Genomic DNA, 4,842 nt, shown 5'->3' on the forward strand with positions numbered 1-4,842 from the left:
CAGTGAGCTGCTCATTTCTCCTCTCAGCTGCTGCTCAGCTTCCGGCAGATAGGAGCCTTGACCTCGTCACCCTGTGTCCTTCTCACAGGACTCTCCAAAGGCTAGGAGACTTGTAAACAGAATTCAACAAATGTCCAGCAGCAGCAACTGCAAAATCTGAGTACCCACTGCTTGGATGAAAGATAGATATCAAAGACAAAACACACCTTGGCCATTATTAGCGGCTTTAGTAGGTGAAAACAATGCCCACATTTCATACTGCTTTGTCTGAGAGCATATTCCCACAATGTCCTCACCCTGTCGAAATCTTATCTAAGGGGCCTGAACTGAAGGCACTAAAGGAACAGAAAGGTGCCCAAGAGGCCGAGGCCAGCTAGAGACACAGGAAAACTGTCCCAGTGGTGGGTAAATAGGAGACAGGTCATCCTTGCGGTGGGATAAAGAGCTGAGCTTAGCACCAGAAATCCTCTGGTCAGCACTTCTCTGCACTTCCAGTGATGGCTGATGGGGAGGCTGGTCTGGAGCAGGTGCCTGGGCCTGCCTGCCTGGTCCAGTTTCCCCACCACAACACTCCCGGAGAAGAAACAAAGATGGGAGCTTTTCCTAACAAGAGGAAGTTATTTATAGCTCATCAGTTATGACGATGAGTTGCTCCAACTCACTCTAGAAACCTCATATTCCCTGTCAATTTAGTAGAAACTGTACAACACGCCAAATCATCTATTTCAGGACCAGTCTATTTCTTGAGATCGTTCACCCTGGACTTAAAACCCTGGTTTCACTGAGGGTTTTCCTGCAGTCTAGGGAAACAAGAAGTATGTAAGGTAGAGGCTACGGAAATCTCTCCCAGGCTTTGTTTAGGTGAGCTGACCTATTCTACACACATTTACTGAGTGACTACAAAAGGACAAGCCCAGTGTCAGCAGCCTTACTGAAGACTAGGACACTGCTTTCAAAGAGCACTGCCATTTTCAAGGACACACACATGCAGGTATGTGACTAGCACCATTTGGGGTACAGCTATAGCACCCCTACCAGGTTAGGGGGCTGATTCAGAGCCTTTGATGTGGTTAAGTGGCAGGTACCTTGCAACTCTCTGTTATAAGGAAATGTATCTCTGAACAAAGATGTATGTTTCACATTCTGCATAAATAATTTTATGTATTTCTATTCTATTCCTAATAATCACACACACACGAGATTCTCTCTCTAAGGAATCTGTAAGGATGTGTGTCAAACTGCTCCTGTGCCCTTCCTCAATGCCACACTCTAAGATCATGAACGTGCATGAGAAGGAAAAGATCAAAAATAGTCAGGGACAGGCGGGATTATGAAGAATGTGATATTCAATGAGGGCCTTGAGGAACAAATTTACTAAGAAAATTAGGGAGGCAGGGTAGGTGGTACAGTGGCTAAGCACTTAGCTGCTAACCAAAAGGTCGGCAGTTCAAACCCACTAGCTGTTCCACGAGAGAAAAGACCCTGGTGATCTGCTCTTATAAAGCTGACAGCTTAGGGAACTCTATGGAACATTTCTACTCTGTCACATGGAGTCACTGTGAGTCAGGATCTACTCAACAGTATGAAACACAGCAATAGGGTAGAGTGAAGGAGGGCAATCCAAACACAAGATGCTCAGGAAGAAAGTTTTGTTCAGATCCCACTGCTAGGGATAGAAGTAAGGAGACACAGCTATGGTCTTAGAAGGAAAAACCTATCCATCCCTCCACATGTACGGTTCATATGCTCATTACTAACCAGTAGAAGAGTCCTGGTGTGGCACTGTAGGATAAGCACTGGACCACATGATCAGTTTGAAGTGCAAGGTCAGTGGTTCAAACTCACCAGTCGCTCCTTGGAAACCCTATTCAGGTTGGAACTGACTCGATCGCAACTAACAACCACCACCACTAGATGGGTGATTCACATCCACCCAGAGAAGCTTCCAAAGAAAAATCCGACCGTCTGTTCTGAAAAATCAGTCACTGCAACTCCCTGGGGAGTTCAGTTCTACTCTGACACACATGGGGTCTCCAGAGGGGCAGGTGAGCCTACTCAATGCCAACTCATACTGATACTGGTGTCTTAGCATGGCATGACCTTTGAGCAAGCACCGGACAGGCCTCCAAGAAAGGGAGCTCACTGCCAGTCTTTCTTTCAACAGTGTCAGAACTGTGGGGAAATGGTTGGCTTGTGTCTATGAATATATTTCACACTGATACATTATTAACAGCCTCTCTCAGCATTGGTTTTTGTCCAAACACTTTGTGATGACACATTTGTTAATTAGGCCAGTAGTGAGAGAAAATTTGGTACCCTCCATATGAAATCCGTCATCCAGATGGGCAAACTGAGACCTAGGAAAACTTCAGGAATCCAGAGTCAGAAGGTGATGTTCAGAGAGAACCTAACGTCTCAAAGGCAAAACCAATGGCTTTGTACATCTGAAAGACAGGGTTTTTGAAGCCAATGGCGAAAAAGGTTTTAGAAGACCATGATACAGAAGCAGAACACTTCTGGTGTTTTGTGTTAACTAGAGAGACCTTTCTATGGTCTTCACATCGTGCGGGCTGATCTAGTGATGTTGTTGCTGTTGTTGCTGGGTGGCCTTGAGTTGGTTGTGACTCATAGCAACCCTGTATAGGGTTTCCAAGGAGCAGCTAGTAAGTTTGAAGTGCTGACCTTGCAGTTACCAGTCCAGGCTTATCCTACAGCGTAAACACCAGGGCTCAAGGAGGTGGCTACCACACCCTTGATCTAGAGGGGACAATATTGGTGTCAATGACATAACTACAAAGTTACAGTCCTCACGGCTGTCAGGTGTGTACAAGTGCCATATGTCATAAAAGTTGAACAGTGTGCAACTTTCTACCCCTTGGTACTCCAACACCGACACCGACTTCATTGCAACCTGCTACACAGCAGTGTTTTGAACAGCAAATCAGAAAACTGAACATCTGTGAGTGAACATATGAGAATGAGAACATCAGCAAATTACAAGCTCCTACTCTGGTAGCGTAGTGGTTACGAATCGGGCTGCGAACCTTAAGGTCAGCGGTTCGAAACTACCAGCCGCTCCGCGGGAGAAAGATGAGGCTTTCTACTCCCGTAAAGATTTACACCCTCGGAAATCCTGTACAGGGTCGCTATGGGTCGGACCCGACTCGATGGCACTTAACAACAACAACATATATGCATTCTATCTTACTAACAACAAGATGTAGCAAAAAACAAAACAAAACAAAATACAATACAAAATAGCGGTGATAAGTACGGTTAGTCACATCTCAAATATGTTGTAAATCAGGGACTACCTGATTATGGTGTAGAAAACAATTCTAAGCTTTCTCTATACTTTTCACCTCATACTGTAACACTTTCAAGTATGTACATAAGACAGAATTACATAGTACAAGCAACACTTAAGGCACTGGTGAAAACCAGTGGTCAGGGCCAGCGACCCACCATGCCCTGGACAGCCCTGCCTGTGACCAGTGAAGGCCCCTTCATTGAAAACAGTGAGTCACTGAGGGGAAATGCCCGTCTGGCCTCCTGGGTAATGAGCAGCCAGTATTCCTTGTCAATTGCTGAGCTGAACTGAAAGTCCATGAGGGAACCATTTCCAACTTTGGCCACCAGTTATATGGGCCCTGCAAAGACATTCCAACACTCCATGAAAGAGCATAGAGCAGCCATTGTCATGTAAAATTAGCCTGGCAAAGCCCCAGAGAACCTGCTCTCCCTCCACAAGGACATGTGAGAGATAAAGAATGTTCCAGAGTGTAAATAGGTACGTGCTGCAAATAAAGTCAAGTATATAGAAGAGCTCTCATAGTGTAGTGGTTACGAGTCGGGCTGCTAATCTCAAGGTCAGCAGTTCGAAACTACCAGCTGTTCCATGTGAAAAAGATGAGGCTTTCTGCTCCCATAAAGATTTACAGCCTCAAAAACCCTGTACAGGGTTGCTATGAGTCGGAACTGACTCACGGCACACCATCACTACCAATATAGTAGAGTATGCTGCGGCAAATGTATGAAAACTTCTTAAGTATAATAAAAAATCTTGAGGGACTGAAGTACTAGGCTAAGGGATTTAGGACTATAGTCTCAAGGGACATCTAGATAACTTGGCATAACAAAATCCACGAAGACAGTGTCCTTCACCCTACTTCGGAGAGTAGCAACTGGGGTCTTAAAAGCTTGTGAGTAGTCATTTAAGATGCAACTATTGGTCTCTGACTGCTGTAGCAAGGGAGAATGAAAAAAAAAACAAAGATGCGAGGAAAGAATGAGTCCAAAGGACTAACGGACCATGTGAACCACAGCCTCCACTAGCCTGAGACCAGAAAATCAGATAGAGCCCATTTACCATGGCTCTGCTTAGGATCGCAGTACAAAGTCCTGCCTGGGCAGAGTGAGAGAAAAACATAGACAACATTCAAAACCACTAAACGGATCACATTGACTGGACTGATAAAGACTGGAGGAAACCCATAGGCTGTGGCCCTTAGACATCCTTCAAACATGGAACTGAACCCACCACCAGGGATCATTTGAAGCCAAACAATATACAGGCTTAAAGTGAACGATAACAGCCACAAACACAGTACTCCTCAGAACTCTCAACTATAGGAGACCAAAAAGAAGGCATTTGCCCCAAATCAAAGCTCAGAAGGCAGGACGGGGAAGGAAAGAAAGTTGAATAAATACAGAGGAAGTGGGAAGAGTACTCTTACATTGAAGGGATAGCAACTAATGTCACAAAACAAAACAAAATGTGTGTAGTATATCGAATAGGAAACAAATTTGCTCTGTGAACTTTCACCTAAACCACAACAAAAC

The sequence above is a fragment of the Chrysochloris asiatica genome, unplaced genomic scaffold (genome assembly GCF_000296735.1).
Source record: "Chrysochloris asiatica unplaced genomic scaffold, ChrAsi1.0 scaffold00003, whole genome shotgun sequence".
Classification (NCBI taxonomy): domain Eukaryota; kingdom Metazoa; phylum Chordata; class Mammalia; order Afrosoricida; family Chrysochloridae; genus Chrysochloris; species Chrysochloris asiatica.